General features: G+C 45.1%; 1 protein-coding gene across 1 annotated transcript in view; it reads left to right on the top strand.

Annotated features, from left to right (window-relative positions):
* RNLS (renalase, FAD dependent amine oxidase) overlaps positions 1-19298 on the top strand; it is a 313163-nt gene extending 293865 nt beyond the window's left edge. Inside the window, exons 7-9 of the transcript XR_008616142.1 lie at positions 14826-14985; positions 15440-15539; positions 18786-19298. The gene's annotated coding sequence lies outside the window, so the exon portion shown is untranslated. The remainder of the gene's footprint in view (positions 1-14825; positions 14986-15439; positions 15540-18785) is intronic.
* Positions 19299-21821: the final 2523 nt, after the last annotated feature.

Raw genomic sequence — 21821 nt, 5'->3', positions numbered from 1 at the left:
ATTCTGTTCCCCTCTTCCTCCTCACTCCTTCTCATGCTTCCTTTCCCTCATTAGGCATCTTTTTAAAATGTACCCAAACCCAAAACGTGGAGGTCTGACTATATTGTTCAAACGTCTACCATGTGTAGGTTACACGTTCTCCCTAGTTAGGGTTAGCGTATGTCGGGGTAGTGTTTTCCTTCAGGGACCCAACCACTTCTTGTGTTTTGCAGCATCGCTTCTATGTGGCTTCTTGGGTTGGCAGCAATGTATCTTCAAACATCCACCAAACTACCAGGGTCTTCACTCTGTGAGATTTTTAATTCATTGAACACAGAATTTATGACCTATCAGTTTGGCATTCTGCAAAGCAGACACTGAGACGCAATTAGACGTAGAAGGGAAAATGCCTGTGAAGGGTAAAGAATACAGGGAACAGAAGCAGGTATGGAGAGGTTTCAGACAACGATGCTGGTCTGACACCTTGAAAGGAGAGAAGGAAGGAGGAGGACTGGGTAGTGCAACCTTGAGATTACCTCAGGCTGGCCCTGTGAGCGCCAGGGCACCTGAGCAAAGACTGCCTGCCTGCTAGAGGAAGGAGGGGCTCAGGCAGAAACGGCCCAACTCCCGTGTCTCCAATCTGTTCAGTTCAGCAACTGACCACCAGCCAACAACCTTCCTCGCAGCACGTTCTCCGGAAGGCAGATCCGAGTGGTACCCCTCCTGGCAGCCACATATGGCATTGCGGGGATGTTAAAAGTGGAAGTCGGTTTGGCATAAGGTGTGTGGGGTGTGTAGTTAAAAGAAAGAAGATTGCCTTGAAAGTAGGGGTCTGAACTGTGACATGATAAAACCATCAAAACCAGAATAGGATCTTTCCGTCTGGAGGACCAGGTCTCACCCGCAACTTCTAGACTGTTGGCCTGCTTGAAAGAGGATAATTTCACCACTTTAAAAAGGAACAGAATTAGAATGCCAAGAGTGCAAAGTATTCTGGGACTGCTGGGCATCCAGCGTGCTGTGTTAATCATAAAGGGGAAAAGCCCTCTGTTTTGGCCAGAAATCAGGGGAGTTATTTTGGGAGCAGCCTCATCAGTGACCCAGACGTTTCCATTTGAGTTCCAAAGCTCTGAAGAGCATAAGCCTTGAGAGTCTTTTCCACTGGCCCGTGTTTCTTTCTCCATAGGGCTTTTTTGCACAAATCTGCTACAAATTCAACGTTCACCTTCTCAAGGGAGACTGCAGAGAAGCAGATCTTTGTCATCAGAGACGGTGAGCTTTCCTGGGAAGTGACTTGTCTGCCCATTCAAGGGACCTCACGGCTCACAGTCACCTGTCTTAACCAGCCTCATAAAAAAAAAAGCATTCGGAATGCTACACACACCAGATTTTACCAGCCTATCTTCTGTCAATAAAATGCCCCATATCAGAAAGCTCAACAAATGACAATCCTTTCTACAATTTTTATGATGTCTTCTATGTGAATTTCTCTAACCTGAGCCATTGGATGCCTGAGAGATGAGGGAAAAGGGGTTCAAAGAAAAGTATTGCATGATGCAAACCCTAATGGGATGACAGACCAATTCTCTACTCAAGTAAACTCAGACCCCCCTCTTACTCAAAAGGGAAGATAAACCAGTTACAGCATCCAATATTAATTGTGCACTTCTGCATGATCCCATTTAATATTTAGACCAACCCTATCAAGAAGGTAGTATTTTTATAATCCTCTTTGGAGAAATGAGGATATCTAGTCCCAGTGTGCTTAACTAACCCAGGGAGCAAAAGGCTGAGCTGAGACTTGAACCCAGGCCATTCTGAGTCCAGAGCCTGGACCCTTAACCACCCTTCCCTATCTCCCAGGCATTGTCATCAGGGCTGATTCAGACTTTGGGGGAGCCTGAGCTTACACGTTTGCGGGAGGCAGCCCTCTTTAAGGAAAAGAAAAATGTATATGAAAACAAAATTCAATACAGGGCCTTAGAAGGGGTCCATGCAGGTGAGGGAGGCTGAAGCTTAAGCTCCATTACCTTCCCAGTAAATCGGCTTTGATTGTGATAATGCCATTATTGCCAACAATGTCAACGTGAAGAAGAATAATTATTCTTCAAATGCAAATATATGAAAAACTGGTTGGATTAGGATTTTAGGATTTACTTTGGAAAACAAAGCTGTTCTGAGTGCCTAGAGACCCCACCTGCTCCCTTCCCAACCACCATAGAATTCCTCTGCATCTGAGTCACACCCCACCTGCTCAGATTCCCTCCCCGTTATCCTTGTATATCTATTGATCAGCTTCACTTTCGATTTCTTAGTAATAATTATAATTATAGCCAACATTACTAGAGGTGACAGGCACTGCTCTAAGCAATTTTCTCATTGCTTGTTAGAAACTTTTCAGATGAGGAAACTGAAACCCTGAGAAATTAAACAGTTTGTCTCTGAAAGCTGCGTTCTTAAACGTTACGCCAGAGGGCTTCCAATAGCCTAGGTCAATCAGACGTTAATGCAGGCAGACTCCACAGAGGCCAGAATAAAGTACAATAATTACAATGTCTTGATAACGTACCAAATATAAGGCTAGATGTTCTGTAAGTCACAGACTTAATGCCTTGATCAGAATCCCCTTTAGGCACCTGTGAACAGTGCAAGATCAAAAATATATTTCAAGTCAAGTCAAGTCAGCAGTTCTGAGACATACAAGACCTTGAAATATGTAATTTAATTGATTAGAAAGACATTTTTTTCCCTGGGTTGCAATTGCTGAAACCCAAAAAATAAGCTTGGCAGTGCCTGAATTTACATATTTCTCATAAGTCTTATACTTCTTTCGTCATTATCAAATTACCCATACCAGAAAGCTGTGCTTCCCCTGAAAACGGGTCGCCAACCAGGAACCGTGCCTGAGGAAACTAGGGAGGTTGTGTCGGATTATCTGGTCAAACTGGCTTGGCAGTCTTCCTGCGGCTGAAGCACCATGGAGAGTGCATATCTGAGTCACGTTCCTTGAACTTCAATGTTTGAACGAAACTCAAAATTTATCTAGTTCAAACCCCCTTCATTTACATGAAGGCAGTGAGACCCTGAAATACCAAAAGTCACAGAGCTAATGAGCATCATTCATTCAGAAAACTAATTGAACTGATTATGGGGCTAGGATAGAGGACTTTCTACTGCCCCATGCTGCCCCATGGCTAAGACATACCATTGGGCACAGAATCAGTAATCCTGTGATTTTTTTTTTAGAAAAATTTCTATCTGTGATGTACACATACAAGGTTTTCATTGGTCTGGGCTCTGCCTACCTGTCACCATCATCTCCTGCACTTCCCCAGTATGAACCCTTCTTCTTTATATTTCCCAGAAAGTACTCACTATGCGCTCTCGTCTCAGCTCAGGCTGCTGTAATGAAACACCATAAGTTGGTGGCTTATAAACAAAGGAAGTTTATTTTTCATAGTTCCAGAGGCTGGAAGTCTGAGATAAAGGTGCCAGCATGGCTGGGTTCTGATGAGAGCCCTCTTCCAGGTTGCAAACAGCCGACTTCTTGCTGTATCCCCACAAGGTGGAAAGAGGGGGCACTAATTCCATTCATGAGGGCTCCACCTTCATGGCCTAATTACCTCCCAATGGCCCCACCTCCAAATATCCTCCCCCCTTGGGAATTAGATTTCAACACATGCATTTTGGGAGGGGGACACGAACATTCAGTCCCTAACAACTCTCACTGCTCTGAGCCTTTGTGTAGGCTGCTTTCTCCATCTGGATTGCCTTTCTTCCTATTCACCACCATATGAATTCCTTCATTTATCAAAATTCACAAGTGTCACCTTCACAGTGAAACTTCCCAGGAAGACTGCACATTCCCCATCCATTCATCCAGAAAGGATTAGTTTGATCCCTTTTCTATTCTCTCAATGCACAGCTCTCAGGGCTTTTAGCACTTGCCACCTTTTATTTTGGCTCTTGGTTTAATTTTATTCCCTCCATTTAACTCTGAACTGCTTAAAGTCAGAGATCCAATGTTGGTCATCTTTTTAATCACTTACTGCCTAGCCTCTGGTGGGCACTAAAAATACTGTAGCAATATCAGTAACATTCAATCCCTACAATAATCCTAAAGGGAGGGTGTGGTAGGGGTGGATACTACCAGTGCTCACCAAGGCTTCTGGTTCTCTTCTTAAAGTTAGACATGGTCACATGACCTGCTTTGGCCAATGAAATTTAAGCAGAAGTGATATATGTCACCTCCACATAGAATTATCCAAGAACAGGCACTCTTTTCCCCTGCAATGGTGGGCCCTAAAGTCTTGTGTCGGACGGGCAACATCATAAGGTGGGGAAGCTTCAGTCACCCTCTGCTGACCCACACTGGACAATATAGTATGGGTGAGAAATAGATCTCTGTGGTTTTAAATCACTGATATTTTGTATTTGTTACTGCAGCATGACTTAGCCTTTTCTGACTAATACCAAGAGGGTCTAACATTATCCTCTTTTTATAAATCAGTTAAGGCCACCCAGGTGGTAGGTGGCAGAGTGAGGATTCGAAGTCTGCTAGGTATAATGTTAGAGCTTGTCTTCCAGACCACTAAGGAACAGAGAAGGAGACAAGAAATCAATCTTCTTCCACACTGAGCATCCCAACTGTTGCTTCCTTTCCAGCTTCCAGCCATTGTCAGGAATTGGTAGAGCAGCTATTCCTTCAGAGGATATCTAAGCAAGTTCTCCCCTACCTCCTTCCCATGTGCGGGAAACTAGGGGCATCCACAATGCTCTTTAGCTTGAGAGATTTGTGCTTATCGGTAACAGAGCAAAAGAGACTGCACTTTATTTCCCCCACTTCCTCATGACCTCTATACCAAGGATCCCCAGGTCTCTGGGGAAGGGATGAGCCTGTCTTTTCCAACATCCAGACATCACAAGCCCCTAACACTCCAAGGTAGGAGTACCTCTACAGAATTTGATCAAATGGTTCCTATTATGACCTAATGGCCAAATCTTAGGCCTGGGATTTATTACTAACCATCACCTTAACTCACCTTGCAGCTTTGAGTTTATCACTTTTCCCATTATTTCAGTTTGTCCACTTGTAAAAGAGAAGAATGACCATTTGCCATCCTCAAATAATAATAGTGCTTTGCATGGAAATGAGCAGTCATGATTAGCATACATATCAGGGTTATACAGTTAATATTAATGATCTCATGTATTTCTCACTATGGCCCTAGGAGAAAGGCATTATTATATCCTCTGTTTATAGCCATGGAAACTGAGGCTCAGAGAAATTAACTAATTTGCTCAAAGGTATCAAAACAAATGAGTTATGAAGTCAGGGTGCAAACATGACTTTAAAGACTGTTCTTTCCACAAGTCAAATTAGGTTTTATTTAATAGGATCCAGAATGCATAATTTTAAACATTTATCTTCGGCGTCCAAAGTCGTCTGAAAATGTATGCCTAAAAGACTCTCTTACAGTAATTACCATTAAAGTCACAGTCAGTCAATGATATTTATAAACTACCCTTTATGTCCTACCAAGAATAATGACAATAACATTTTACATTCCAGACTCCCTTTCAACTTCTCAAAGTACTATCCATATCAACTGATGCCTTTTATTCTCTCAGAAATACTATGATTCCTGAGAGATGAGGTCAAAGAATTTGCCTAGGCAATTGTAAAGTCTCCTGACTCTTCATCCAGTGAAATTTCTTTTGGGGGGAGGAATGTGTGTTTATGCATGTGTGATTTAATTATTCTATTGGATTTTTTTAGGTAAAAGAATCAGTGTTTGTTGTAACAAACCAAACAGTACAGATCTGATTTTGAGATGAATCACCTTCCTCATTCTTCTTCCAATCCCACCTTCCCAAAGTTATCCATGGCAATGGATTGGTATATAATCTCCTACTTTCACTCCAGACGATGAAAATCCACGGTTTCTAAGATAATATCATAGACTGAGTCATGTAGTAAAATTCACGTCCTCCAGGAAGTCAGGAAGTGTGATTTTGATAATTTTTAGCACAGGAATCCATCTGAGATTCCCTCATTGACCCTAGAGTCTATTGCTGCATCCCCTACTCATCTCATGCCTGAATCCCTTTCCTAGCTCTAGGCCTCTCAGCCTAACCAGTTACAAACTAGGCTCCCAGGATTAATTGGCACTTGTTGGGTTCGGTATGTTCCCAGTTTCTCACCCACTTGACATAATATGTGTTCACCCTTGGGCATAAAAGTTATGAACCAAACCTACTCTGTCACCCTAGCCAGCTGCCCCTCAATTTCTGCTGAGGGTATTTTGTGGTGTCTAAGGATGACTTTATAAGACCTTTAAGTTGGGAGTGAAGTCTTGGTACACCTGGGACATCTAAACAACTGATCCTGAAGTGCAAAATCCCTGAATGCAGCAGGTCATCCACTAATTCCTTCCTGCCACTCTCCTGACAGGGTAAGAGTGTCTCCTGGGCTCTGTCCTAAAATTGGTTTCCAATCGTTTAACTTACTCTCACATCACATCAATTTTGACATTATAATGTGATTTACATTGATTTGAGGCTGCCATCAGGATGAGCTCATAACTATGTCAAAACCTCTCTTGAGTAAATAAAGAACTGATTTTGAATGTGGAGAATGATGGAGGATGGAAAAATCACGGAAGGGGACCAGAAACAATGCAAGCTCAGTAGGGAAATTTTAGACATCAAACATTTTTTTTTTTAACACAAAATACCAAAGGTCACTAGTCTCCCACATCAAATACACAGACAACTTTCTTTAAACAAATCCATTTCAGTCTGAGTCTTGAGACAAGTCTAAAATATGTGATTCTGCAAAGAAATTTCTAGGATAATTTTAAATTTGTTGTTTTTAAAAAATGAAGGAGGAACTGTTTGGGATGGCGGAGGAGGGAGTGGAGAAGAATGGCACCATCTTCCTCTCCATCCTCCTTCAGCACGTGGACTTCAACCTACCCAGAGACGTCGACATCTAAATAACTGATCCTGAAGTGCAAAATCCCAGAATCATACTCATTTGCAGGCCTAAGATGCCACGAGAAGGGCAAAGCAGGCTCCAAAACATGGCACTGTGCCTGCTTTGAAAGAGCTAGTAGCCCCCTCTGTACTCATTTAAGGCTGCCTGGAGCACCCATACTTCGCCCAAAAGCAACTTCTGCATCTATCTTGGCAACAGTTCAACAAGGGGATGAGGTTTGGCCAAAGGTGGGTGGAATCAGCCTGAACATGTTCCTTCGCCCATATTATCCTGTCTGAAAAAGGCAGATGGAGACGGAAGGCTTTCAGGCTGAGTTCCCGCTGACCTTAACTGGAAGAACTTGCACTCTTTCACATCTGCAGCTGTGTCCTCCTCAGGGAGTTGTCCAACTAAAAGTGATTTTAAACATCTGTCAGCTAAATCAGAGCTCCAGATTTAGCACTCAGGAACATTCTGTGAATTTGTGATGCTCGCTGGAGAACGCTGGATACATAAACCAAGCTCACATGAGACAGCCGGGTGGTACTCTGGTTGGTAATTTCATCTATGACACATTTAATTTGCCTGCACACTTATGAACGTTATGTAAAGGGAAAGAGTGACCATTTCCCTGCAAAGAGCTTTCAGAATCACTGCAAGATCAATAGCCAGAAGGGAGAGTCTTTACACTGGAACACTGACTGTATTCTGATCCAATCATTTGCCTGGAATTTAAAAAAAAAAAAAAAAGTCCCAACGGGCTCGTTTTGTCTGAATTTCCTGAAACTCTTATTTTCTGCCCTTACTGGGGCAGCTATAACTTTGCTCCTCTGTACCCATCCTGGAGGAAGAGAAATTCTGCACATAGTCATGATTCCTAGTTGCCATCTTGGAAGATGTCAAGCATGGGAGAACCATCCTCACCCTCCACTGGATGGATGTTTCTGAAGAGACGTACTACTGTTCGGGAGAACTATAAAGCCAGGGCTTCACTCAAACACTGTCTCTTTGCTGAGGCAATACTCCTGGATGATTGGCTAGAAATCCTTAGTGCATTATGGGGGTTTGAAACTCATCCTGTCAGTTCCTGAGATCATGGTGCCCTTGAAGGGAGACAAGGGGAGACACAGCCTTGCAACTCACTATGGGTTCCCAATAGATGATTGATCACAGTGGACCACAACTTGTGAATTTGCTTTGCTTAGGTTAGTACGAAAGCTCACAGCCTCCAAAGTCCATTTCTCCATTAAGCCTTCCCTAGTTCCTCAGACAGAGTTCCTCCCTTCACTGAGCTCCCAAGACAGCCTGTGGGTGCCTCACATCTGGTATGAATGTGTGATTTTGTTAGGCAGTGTCTTCAGATGCCATTGTGATCTCTAAGGAAGCAGAGATGGCGTTTAATTTGTCCTGTTTGTACTCCCAATATTAGGACAGGCCCAGAGACTGGGGCCAACTGACATTTTGTAGATAGTGAATAAATGCATGAGGGATGGGCACTAGTTTGGACAGCTTAAGAATATACTATCCAGAGGAAAGGAAAGGTGGTTCTGGTGTGGGGTTGATGGCATGAGGAGAACCCTTGCAAATGTCCCCTGGATAATCCACACGTGGATAGCGCCTGTATGCAGGGAACTGACTCAACACAGGTTTCTCTTGCTGTTGGAGAGAGGGTAGTCCTCTCAAAGGTACCAAAGCCCAGGCGAGGACAGCCAGGAGCTAGGACACAGGAAGAGCAGTGCCATCTGCATGGAGTTGTTTGAGGGGGCTGAGCAGGGAGGGGCTTCTGCCTCAAAATGTCTTCTTTCTGTGAGTAGAGTGTTTGAAATGTATTCCTGAGGGCATTTTGGTTCTTCCTTGTATTCATACCACCTCTGGGATGACACACTTACCTTAGGAGGTCACTTAAGGTAATAGTTAAAACCAAAGATTGTAGCACCAGACAGATCAGGGTTCAAATCCTGGTCCATAATTCACCAAGGTGTATTATCCTGGGAAAATGACTAAACATCTCTGAGCTAACTCATTAGGTAGTTGAAGGGATTAAATGAGCCAGTGTGAGTAAAGTAGCTGACCCATGGCAAGTGTTCAATGTAATCAATAATATCATTACTATACTTAGTTTGGACTCTTTCATTTGCAAATGATTAAGAATGAACCTGGCTTCTTAATAAAAAAAATACAGGTGTGTCTCACAGAAACCAAGGACGGGAATGTACCTGGGCCTCAGGATACCTCTGACCTGGTCTGCACATTTGCTCTATTCTCCCCTCTAGGCTTCTTCTCTTCTCAGGTCCACATCATTGGTGGAGAAAACCCACCTCTCAGCTCCTAAGCTGACGTATTGCAGATTCAGGTCCCTAAAAAGAGACCCAGGCTTCCCTGGTGGCGCAGTGGTTGAGAGTCCGCCTGCCGATGCAGGGGACGCGGGTTCGCGCCCCGGTCCGGGAAGATCCCACATGCCGCGGAGCGGCTGGGCCCGTGAGCCGTGGCCGCTGAGCCTGCGCGTCCGGAGCCTGTGCTCCGCAACGGGAGAGGCCACAGCGGTGAGAGGCCCGCGTACCGCAAAAAAAAAAAAAAAAAGAGACCCACACAATCTTTTTCCTGGCCTTAACTTCACGTTTCTGGGGAAAGACTCTGAGGGACTCACCTTGAATCTGGTGATGGTCCTGCTCGCTCAGCTATGGCAGGGCTCAGGCATACGTCACAGCTGTACCATGGCCTCCTCTACCTGGGGCCCACCTCATTGGTAGGGATGCTGGCAGAGAGGGAGGGCAGTCAGGTATGCGGGGTAGAAATCATCATGAGATGCACAGATGCTGTAAAAGGTACCTTCAAACTACTATGATGATGAAAATGGGGCATTTAGACATGTGAAGAAATGTATGAAATGTCCTTCTGTGTGAAAAAAAACCCAAATATTGCATACATGTTGTAATCATAACTAGATTCACTCATAAATGTAAAGATTTATAGGGAACATAAAGAAATGGTCTTTATGTTGCAGTGATGATTTTTTTAATGCCCCTTGATTTAGTAACAAAACTTTGTTTACTGTGGAAAGCTCCTACAAGGATTCATAACCCTTGAGCCAGTTGCCACCTAACACCTTAGCAAGGATTAGTTGACAACTGGCTTGAGAGCCAGGCCCCAGGGGACAGATCCAGGCCTGGGGAACAGGAGGAAGGGGGCAGGGACGTGCCAAGGGCACTGGAGACAACCTTCTTATTGCTCACAGTGTACGAATACTGCCACCGGACCCTCTCTTCCTGGAAAGGCAGATGGCTGGCTTAGAATTCTGAAGTCTCCATCGTATTTTCACAGAACATCAGTGAATTTCAGGCCCAAGACAGGGCAGCTACCAGAAAACTCCTTTGGTAAATAAAAAGGCATCAGAAACATTGTGAAACGCACCACATGGTTTTCAGGGCAAGGCTGGTGCCAACTTCTAAAGACCCTACAGATTTCTAGAAACATTTCTTTAGAAACAAATATGCCCACGCTCACCCCAGCAGCTTCTGGGCCCATCTGGCACTCTGTCTGCGGGTCCCCTTCCTGGACCCAGTGAGGATAACCCTGGAAAAGTCTCTCCATTTCGGCTTTGGCACCCTGCTTCCTCAGCCTGAATGTCAGTGTGCTGCTGCCCCTAGCGTTTCCCCCAGGGATTGGGCAGGACAGATGGTCACTGTCATGTTAAAGCCAAAGACTCATGAAGCAACTTGGAGAGCATTGTGAGAGCTTCACTCCTACCCCAGAGACAGACCCCTGAGACTCCTGCCTGGACAGTGCCCCAGGCTCTGAAATGCAGTGGGCAAATCACACCCACAGACCGAGCTGCAGAGGAGAAACATTGTTTTTGAAATTGCTCAAGTTGGCTGCCCTGAGACATTGCCCAAATGTTTCCTTAAACTCTGCTTTTATCTTCAGCAAAACTATATAAGGCCAAAGCTCCAGAGAAATTCACTGCCCCCTAAGGAGCGAGTACTCAAGGCCCAAGCATTAGAAGATCAAGCTAGAGACACTTCCTTTCTGTCTCCACCGCTATTGTCTTTTTTTCTTTAATTTTTACTGGAGTATAATTGATTTACAATACTGTGTTAGTTTCAGGTGTACAGCAAAGTGAATTAGTTATACATATACATATATCCACTCTTTTTTTAGATTCTTTTCCCATAAAGGCCTTTACAGTGTATTGAGTAGAGGTCCCTGTGCTATACAGTAGGTCCTTATTAGTTATTTATTTTATATATAGTAGTGTGTATATGTCAATCCCAGTCTCCCAATTTATTCCTCCCCCACTTATCCCCTGGTAACCATAAGTCCACAACTATTGTCTTAACTGAAACGCTTAATATCACCAACTGGTGCAATTTCAGCAGTGTTTATCTGTAGCCTGAGGCCTCTGTGTCCTATGGAGTGTAGACCTGCAAAGTTATCTACGTAACACATTTATGAAAGAGTCATCCATTCAGTAAGGTCATCAATTAATTGAGCACCTACTCTGTGCCCAGGAGTGCACTAGGAGCTGAGTATAAAATGGTGAATAAGACTCAGTCCGGCCCCAAGGTGTCTACAGTCCATTAAGGGAAAAACATACCTACAGAAGCAGTGACAGTACAAAATGATAAATGCTCGTGGGATTAAGGACAAAGAACTTAGTGCATCGACAGAAACTTAACAGGATCTTGAAGGGTCAGAGAAGGTTTCCGAGAGCAAAGACTAGATCTGAGGAGTCCTAAAGGAAATTAAGGATGTGGGCAGAGGAAGATGGGAAACAAAACTGTAGCCCTAGACCCTCCAGCCACAGCCTCTGACCCACCACATATCATGAAGCCCAGTGGCGAGCTGAGTTTGCCAAAGTAGCACAAGCCTATACGTCTCCGTGGAGAGCTGGATGGCGTGAGGAGCTGGACACTGAGAAATGAAAACAAAGGCTTTCCTTCTTCTAGGAATTATTACCAAATCTGACTTTCTGATAGGCGGTTTAGAGAACTTTCTGCCAGAACAAACTGGTCAAGTCAATCTGAATAATTCATCGAATATGTACAATACCTACTGTGTGCCAGGGAGTGGGATAAATAACTCCTGCAAGACCAGAGAGAGAAGAGAGGGGAGATGGGAAAGCGTCCGGGGTGGAGGAAAGAAGTAAAGGAAGAGGTACTGGGCAGGCCAGGTGACCCAGCTGCTGCTTACGAGTAGAAGCTCACTGGCTGATTTTTACCTGATGATTGTTTAAATAGCAACCCCATCTCTGTCAAGATGAGCAGGGATGGATACACTTGGAAGGAGGGATTCAACTCTGTATCATAAAGCACTTCTTGCTATTTGTCTCCGACGTGCTTCGAATGGGGGATAAATGCCCTGCGTACGGCACACCGTTGGAAGAGGATTTATAGGCAAGCAAAAAGCTTAGATGACCCACTTAGATTTCTCCCTAGCCTGTACCTGAGATTTGACAAAGCTTACATGAACCATGGAGGGAAGGAACCTTCAAAGGGCGTTCAGAGATTTCAGTTCCATGAGTATCTGCCCTACCACACAGAGTTAAGTCACAAGAAGATGTCCAACATGAAAAGGTGTCATTTCGGCTTTAAGAGTATTTGTGCATGTGCATGCTTGCGTGTACGTGTGCATGCCTGCGTGTGTGAGCTCATGCGCGGGGGTGATTGCAGTCTGACTTTTGGTTAATTTAAGATCTCTGCTCACTCTTACCTGGTTCAAGAGTATAGGGGAGAGCTCTCTATTAGGCAGTTACACAACCACGCAATCCATTCTTGGGAACCCCTTGTTTATAGACTTTTAGAGCTTATAGGAATTAGATGAGAACCTATTTATTAGGAGGCTTAGGGTGTGCTTGGCATATTTATCAATGATGAGTCAAATAACCGTTTCAAACTTCTCATTGTACACATAAGGAAACTGAGGGACACAACCAGTTGAGATGAATTGTTCAATTGCTCATTCTTTCATGTACAGATTCAGGCAAATATTACTGAGTACCTACCCCATGCTGGGCATTGTGTATGATGCACTGGCAAGCGCAAGCACTAGAAGGCAGTTATCCGGACTTCCAGTCCAGTGCTGTCCTTTCATAACCTGGAATTTACGTTTTTGATACTCTTTAAGTTAGAGGCATCGGCCTGGCTGCCATCTTTATGAGGGGCTGGGTAATCATGGAAGGGGTGATCTAACCTCTAGATAGCAATCTATACCTTCTCTCTGACTATGCAAGCATTTTGACCAAAGGCAAAACATGGAGGAGATAGTTCGACCTCAACAGATAAAACTATCATGAATTTTAGGGTTACAGCTTTTCAAACAATCAACGTTGGCAGAATGGAGCAAACCAACGCGCAGTGCGCTCTTCTATCCTTTGAGATTACTGTCTGCTTTGTTACAGCGTCTAACTAGTTAACAAACTTACGTGCCTCTTTCACAAATTGTATTTTTAGGATGATGATCTCAAGCCATTAAAGTTTGAGTTAATGAAGTTATCTGTGGATCATTCCCAGGGAACTTTAAATCAGAGGACACAGATGTGTGGTCTCAGCCAAAGGTTATATTTGGTTTGGCTGGCAGAGTGTTGGCCCGCACAGCAGTTTTTAAATTTTTGAATTACTTCATAAGATTTAAAAATCAGGAGATTATTATATACAAGTTAAGAGTCTAGCTTCTCCTACAAAATCAGAAGTCCTTGAAACACCAAGCCACAGTCTCACTCACTGACAGCATGAATTGACAAGGGCTGTCTACGGGGTAGCCTTTCCAGACAGGAGAACACTGGCCACAGCCCCCCTCACCCCTGCTCTCCTCTATAACTGCCTGACTCACTCAGACACATGCCAGGCCCTGCTGGCACTCGAGTTCATGACCTCTGCTTAGTATCGGGGGTCAAAATCTTTACAAAGCTTCCAACCAGTTTTCTCCAGGTGCTGAGTGCAAAATGATTTTGGTGATCAGTGGAGTTAGAGGAAAATATGCATTAATTCACTCAACAAATATTATTGTCTACTATGTTCCAGGTGTGTGCTAAGAATGAAAGAGTCTGAGGTAAATAAGACTCAGTTCCTCCAGGAGCCCATGGACTAGTGAGGGAGAGACACATGTCCGTGATTAGAACAGTTTCTCCAAATGTTATGGTGAGTCACGGTAGCACAAAGGTGGGAGCGACCAATTTTAATCAGGGGAGTGTAAAGAATTTTAATAGAGAAAATAACTGAACTGAACGTTCAGGGTCCAACCAGGAAAACAGAAAACATTCTAAGTAAGGAAAATGGAGCAGTTTCCTATTGTAAATCGCTAATCCAGGGATGGGTGGTTTTAAAACATGGCCCCCAAGTTCTTTGACCTTTCTCCCATTGAGGGATGTGTCCCTGCCACCGCCGCGCCGCCAGCCCTGTTTGAATCTGGGTGAACCTGTGACTGTTTCAGTGAACAGAGTAGGAGGAGAGTGATGCTGTGTAACTTCAGAAGCTAGGACACAAAAGGGAGCTTCCGCTTGATGCTGGACGGAACACTCTCGTTGGGAGCCCTGAGCCACCGTGTGAGCAGACTGACTGCTCTGAGGCTGTCGTGCTGCGTCAAGCCCTGTGTGGGTGCTTGCGTTGGCAGTCCTCATCTTTGAGTCACCCCAGCCAGGGCACAGACGTGTGAGGAACTAACCTTCAGATGATTCTAGCTCCCAGGTGTCCTATGGCCACTGTAAAAAAATCACCCCAAACTCAGTGGCTTTAAACACAAATTTCTTATCTTACAGTTCTGGAAGTCAGAAGTCTGAAATGGGTGTCACTGGGCTGACATCAAGGTACCAGGAGGACTATGTTGCTTTCTTGAGGCTGCAGGTGAGACTCTGTTGTCTTACCTTTTACAGCTTCCAGAGGCTGCCTGCATTCCTTGCCTAGTGGCCTCTTCATCCGCAAAGCCAGCAAGGGCAGGTGGAACCTTCTCACATCGCATCACTCTGACAGTGACAATCCTGCCTCCCTCTCCCACATTCAAAGGACCCTTGTAATTACATCGGGCCCACCCAGGTAATTAGGGTAATCTCACTTTAAGGTCAGCGGTTAGGAAACTTCTTCTCCTTCTTGCCACGTCACATAACATACCCTCAGGCTCTGGGGATTAGGATGCGGACATCTTTGTGTGGGTCAATGATATTGCCTACCACAAGAACCTCTTGTGATGCTTAACTTTATAGATCAACTTGACTGGGCTAAGGGTGCCCAGATAACTGGTAAAACAGTATTTCTGGGTGTATCTGTGAGAGTGTTTCTGGAAAGGGTTAGCATTTGAATCAGAGGACTGAGGAAAGAGTTTCGCCCTCATTGCCCTCAGATGGGCATCCTCCAGTCTGTGGTGGAGGAAGGGCACGTCCCCCGTCTTCGCTTAAGCTGAGACATCCAACTTCTCCTGCCCTTGGACGTCAGTCCTCCTGGTTTTCGGGCTTTCAGGCTCAGATGGGGACTCACACCATTGCCTCTCCAGTTCTCAGGCCTTTGGACGTGGACTGAATTGTTCCGCCAGCTTTTCTGGGTCTCCAGCTTGCAGATGGCAGATCGTGGGACTTTCTGGCCTCCATAATGACGTAAGCCAATTCCCATAATAAATCTATCTATCTATCCATCTATCTATCGTATTGATTCTGCTTCTCAGGAGAACGCTGACTAGTACACTTATTATGTACCATTGTTTTAACATACTTCACTTAATCCTCACTACAACTCTATGAGGTAGGTGTTATTACTGCCCCACTTCTACAGATGAGAAGACTGAGATTCAGCGAGGATAGTCGGCCCAAGGTCACACAGTAAATGGCAGGCTGGGGACTCCATGCCTGGCCTGTCCAGCTCTGCTATTCATTTCTACAAACTCACCATGTTGCTCCTACTTCGAGGCCTTCGTATATGCTGTTGCCTCTGTTTAGCACCCACTTTTTCCTTCATCACCAGGCTACCTTCTACTCATCCATCAAATTCAACTCACATGCCACTCAATCAGAGGAGCCTTCTCTGTTACCACAGATGAGGCCAAGTAGTTCTGTTGGGTGTACCACAGTTATGCTTGATCACTTGTGTGCATTTCAGTCTTTTCTTAGAGTTCAATCCCCAGTCTTTATCAGGGCCTTGAATCAACCAGCCCCTGGCCCGCTACAGCCTCATCTCTCCTTCCACTGTCTCTTTGCTCTCCTCACTCCGGCTGTATTCACCTTCCTTCACCTCCTCGAACTCATCAAGCTCTTCCCGAGCTCAGGACCTTTGCTTGCACACATCTTTCCTCTAGCCTGGCTTTCCGGCTTCTTTGTTTGGGTAATTCCTCACCCTTCAGGTCCCAGCTTTACACAGGCCACTCAAAAGTAAGTTAGGGCCTGCATTACACCCTCTAACGGCCCCCTGTATTTCTCCTTTGTGGTGTTCATCATGATTGTAATTACATGATTATTTGGGTTATTTCTGTGCTTAAAACCATCTCTGCCATGACACCAAACTCCACCGCTTCAGAGCATGTTTGGTAGCATCTCAGTGAGTACTAAATTAATTAAATAACAGTGTGTGAGCTTGTCCTGGCTGTGGATGTGAGGACATGGGAAACACTCAAATGACTCCTCTTTAGAGATACTGGAAAACTGGAAAGTGGCTTTGCCTCTAATGTTCAGAAGAAGTTCATGACTCTTCTTACCCCACTCTTTATGAGCACCGTTGGTCAAAATCAAAGACACTGGTTGGACCACATTTCTTAAAGAAAGAGCCATGTAGGAAGAGGATAAATACACCTGTACTTGGGTAGCTCCTCTTGTTTCTCAGCAGTCTTTCTTTCATAAGGCCAGCACTGATTAGCTCAGCCTGAAAAACAAACACATTAGGGAAGGTGGTCTAGACTAGTGACTGTCAATCATCAGTGCGCATCAGGATCACTCGGGCTTCATCTGGGTGTCATCCTGGAGATTTCCAATCAGTACTTTGCAGTGGAGTCAGGAAAATTACATTTCCAGCAAGCTCCCACCAGGTGGCTGGGTGCTGGTCTGGCTAGTTTTTGGACCACATTTTGAGATGCAGTGGTGAAGCATTCTCAAGCTTTGGCTTCATCACCTGAAGCCCAGGGTCACTGCACTAGGAGAGAGCCTGGAGCTCTGCATTTTTACCAGGTCACCGAAGTTTCCGAAGCACTGGCACTCCAACTTGGCTCTACATCGGGGAAGTTTTAAAGACCGCTAATGCCAGGGGCTCAGCCCTGGAGATTCTGATTCAGTTGACCTGGAATCAGCCTGAGCATCTGAAGGTTTCAAAGTCCCTAAGTGATTTGAGTGCATATGAAAGCTTGAGAACTCTTGGCCGAGAGTGGTCGTTCTCAAACTTCAGTGGCCTCAGAGTCACACAAAGGGCCTTTTTAAACCACAGAATGCTAGGCCGTGCCCTCTGTTCCTGATTCAGTAGGTCTGTGTTGGCGTCTAGGAATGTGCATTCCTAACAAGTTTGCAGGTGTTGATGATGTTGCTGATCCAGGGACCACACTTTGAGAACCACTGATCTAGGGAAGGAGGACAGAGTAAGTTGACTGGGCCTGTGTTTCCTAGACTTGAGTGGGCATAGAAATCAGCAACGATCTTATTATAATCTGTGTTCGGCTGTGGCAGGGTTGAGGGGTGGGGGTGGGGAGTGAGCAGTTGCAAGATTCTACATTTCTAACAAGATCCCAGGCGATGCCATTGCTGCTAGTCCACAGCCAATAAGCAAGACCTGAACTGTTTGGGTCCTAGTCCTGGGACAGCATGGAGCCCAGGCCAAGGCACTTTTTCTAGCCATGCTTCCTTGGGCCATGCAATGGGCTTTGCGCCCACAGCCCCAGGTATTAAGAAAAAGATCCTTTGCACACCCTTGTTCCCTCCCCGTATATCTCCCTCTGTGACTGCAGGAAGAGGAGTCTGGCTGAGAGTAGGATTCATGTGTTCCTGTGTCCCTGCCCCCACTTCCCAAAACCATTTTAATGTCACATTATCTGCAACAAAACAATACAAATGACAGTTATTTGGGTCAATTGCTTACCATTTTTGCCTAATTACCATGCAATAAAAAATTAGTCAAAACACACGTCAGATTAGCTTGTGTGAGCTTTATTTGATTACGACAATAACCTGCACTCTGTATGCTAACCTTCATGGCTGGTTACACATGTAAAATGGTTGTCTGCTCACAACTTCAAAACATCAGAGGGAACACTGGGCATTAGAGACATGGTAAATGATCCAATCTGTCGATTTCCTGCAGTAAGGAATGGTTAAAGCTGTGATTGCTAGTTTAGTGGGCCTGTCTGTATTCCTACCCTCTTCACTTCCAATGTTCTAAACAAGAGAGGGGGGTGGGGGAAGAGGGGAAGGAACAGGAAGAGAAAAAATGGGATTTAGATAAACGTGATAAATCTGTTCTATTACCTACATTACACAATGGGTGTGTTTAAAAGGAAAAAAAAAAAAAAAAAAAAAGACCAATCCAGAGCAATTGCTGCAAATCACACATCCCTGATTACATGGCAGTATTCCTGGTGGGAAAGCCAGAGTAGTGAAGGATGGATTTTAGCATGTACTATGCATTTATTTATGGTACAGCACATCATCAAACACTTCACAGGCTCTAAGCTGGCAAACCAGAGGCCTTTGAAGAGAAATAATGAGCTGAGAGGTTCACGACATGCTATTAAAAAGTTTGTGACTGGATTTGGAAAATCAGATGGGTCTCCAAGGAAAGGGACAATTTCTGAGCCATTGCACTTAGAATATTTTTTGAGCTCCAGAGCAGATATTTATGAGAAGAGAGAGTTGTTTTTGTCTCCAATCCAGGTTTTGACTCTGATGTACAGCAGGGAAGCCGCTTCGCACTGCAGACCTGAAGTCCTGGAATATCCATGATGTCACCTTTTTCTACTGATCTGCTACCTCTGCACAGAGGCGCGCTGTTAGCTCTGTGATGTTTTAGCTTAATTCTCCCATATGTGGGTTGCAATTGCAGCCAAAACAAAGTCGGCAGGGGATTTTACAGCCACTGAATTGCTCAAGGTGCTGCTGGCTCAGTGAGATCAGGTCAGGATGCGTGCATTATGAGCGAAAAGACAAAGAGGAAGAAAAGGCACCAGGACGGTGGGATTTCCGGTTGCCTGGTGTGTGATTTCCAAATCAAGCCTTTGGTCTTCCAGTCAATGATTTGATGCTCTGGGTTTTCACCTTTGAGATTTTCAGTGCTTCTCTGGCAGATGTGATGGGAGAAAGCACCCTGTTCTGAGCGGTGAACTGTGGATGGAATCCCTCTCACTGAATTAGAAAGGAGACATTTTAGGATATGAGCTCATGAAAGAGAAGAGTTTTGAAATGGAAAAAAAAAAAAAAGTACACACACACACACACACACACACACACACACACACAGTAACACATAACTAGGCCAGCACAGGATGCATTTGTGGTTAAGCCATCTCTCCCATTGCAGATGACACTTTAACGCTTTGATTCCCAGAGTCCTGCACACACCCAGCAGGAAAATATGCCTCGGCAGCTGCCACCCTGAAGCCAGGCTGCGCCAGAGATGGAAGGAGGAAGGTCTGGCTGCACATGATCACCAAAGCCTTCAACTTGAGATCAGTCTGTGACTCCTTCTCTTCTCCCCACCGGCAATGTCGTGACATAAACGTGTAACCCTCGCTCCCAGAAGATCTTCCAAATAGAAAGAACGATAGGACACAGCAATCACACCAGGAAAGACTACTTGTGATCATTAGGGGAAAAAAAGGGGGGAGTGGGGTGGGTAAACTGTTAGGCTAATCAAAAGCAAATAACTGTTGTTTTTTCTTCAGCTGTCTTCGCAAAAGTCACAAGGATGATGGTACATTTTCAAGCCTGCTCCAGCCAAACTCTGAAATATGCAAGTATTGGTTTCGTATGCGCAAAGCTGCTCTTTTTTCTTTTCTTTTCTTTTTTCTTTCACTGTGGGAAAATGAACTTATTTTCAGTCACCCCTGACATATGACCACTCGACTGATCACGAGGACACTGTGGTAAACCACAGCTCAACTTGAAATTATCTCTTTCAGGCACGGTTCCTGTATTTTGGATGGCACCAGCCCTGGCTGCCCAGTTTCAGCTTGCCTCTATGGGGGTTCCATTTTCGCTTTCCTCCATCGACTCAAAGCAAGTGGTCTTGTTCTAAAGTCTTTCAACTGGGCTCATCCTCAAAATAAGCTGAGTACAAAAAACGACACCAGTTTTCCCAGCCAAAGCCCTAAAAGTGGCCTATTTATACATTGTGTTCTTCTTTTTCAAAAGGGCAGGGGGCGGTGAAAACTTTAAACATCCTGGAAAAGAAACCAAAAAAAAAAAAAAAAAAAGCCAATTCTCCTGATTAATATCAGGATGATCCAGCAGGGTTTATACATATTCCTTCTGTTTGAATCATCTTGTTTTTTGTAGCTGTTTTACACCTCCAGGATCCTGCCATCTGCCCACTCTAAAGAAACGCAGCAAAGCATTCCAAAAACAATGGCTGGAAGGAAATCATTTTGAACAAACCCAAGAGATGGGCTTGCCTGCACCCTTCTGGTTGTTGCTATGCTCCCTGGAGGAGTGTGGGCTGGACCCGAGGTTCACGCTGCGTGGGTCTCGTCTCCTAATAGGCCCCCTCGTCCCCCCCCACCCCCGAGTCCTGTCATGCCATCGGGCTGACAAGAGATCTGGCTGCCCTCTTGGCTGAGGAAGGAGGGGGAGGAGGGGTGGGCGGCCCCCTGGGCAGTTCTGTCCTACTCGGATCTGGTGTGTGTCACTGGAATGACAACTTGAAGAAGGCTGGAAGCCTGTGGACCCTACAGCGGGCCCGGTCCTCCTCACTCTCTTGCTACCCGAGGCAAGAGTTATCAGGCCCAAACAACGCAGAGAGGCCATCAGGACAGACGAAAGCAGTCTTTCGTTTTGCTCACAAAAGCCTGGGAAATCTAAAGCTTAGCAAAGGCTTTATCAGTCCTGAGGATGAGCCAAGGAGCAAGCTGAAGTTCCGTTGGCCAGGCCAGCGCAGCTGCTGGCTAGTCACGCTTCCCACGGGGCCTTTTCCTCAGCCCTTAGACAGTGAAGGGACGGGTAAGGTGCATGTAGCTGCCGAGGGTGACTGGAGAAACAAAGTGACTTGCAGTTCCCGAGCAGTTTAGGTGGAGCAGAGAGTGCAGAAAAGGTTTTCTTTCCAGCTGCAAAATGAGGTGTCAGTTAAAGGGCTGCTGGCCTTGCGGAGAGGTTATTACTTTAAAGGGATATTGGCAAATGTTTTTGGCTGAACGTTTAGGCTTGGTTACTTGCCTTTCCCCCACAGTTCGTAGAGGGATAAAGATATTACATGAATTGGATTTTTCTTGTGAATTAAAACATCGATGTCCTGACAAGTTAGTGCTGAGCAGGCAGAAAGGAGGGAGAGGACGAATGCTTTGCCTTCCGCGCAATGCAAAAAAAATGTTCCCAAAACAGCATCATTCCACTCATTGTTCAAGGTCACCAGACTGTGCATGCTCAAAATGGGACTCAAGACTCCCAAATCCCAGTGTCTGATTAATTGTCCTTTGACTAAAACAATGAAAATAAAATGGATTAGCAAAAGGTATTGCTCCAGGCCCAAAAGTTCAGAAAGCAAGCACAGCCTCAAGGAAAGTAAGATTTTCTTTAATTAGGCTGACGTTGAATGCCTCGGTAATAATGCTGTAAATGTGAAATTGTCATTTGCAGGGTAGGTATATTGCTGATTTTTATCATGCCAGTTAAAAGGTAGTGAGGGGCTTCCCTGGTGGCGCAGTGGTTGAGAGTCCGCCTGCCGATGCAGGGGACGCGGGTTCGCGCCCCGGTCCGGGA

The sequence above is a fragment of the Physeter macrocephalus genome, chromosome 20 (assembly GCF_002837175.3).
Source record: "Physeter macrocephalus isolate SW-GA chromosome 20, ASM283717v5, whole genome shotgun sequence".
Taxonomy (NCBI): domain Eukaryota; kingdom Metazoa; phylum Chordata; class Mammalia; order Artiodactyla; family Physeteridae; genus Physeter; species Physeter macrocephalus.
The sequence above is the reverse complement of the archived record's forward strand: the minus strand, read 5'-3'. Positions and strand labels throughout refer to the sequence as shown.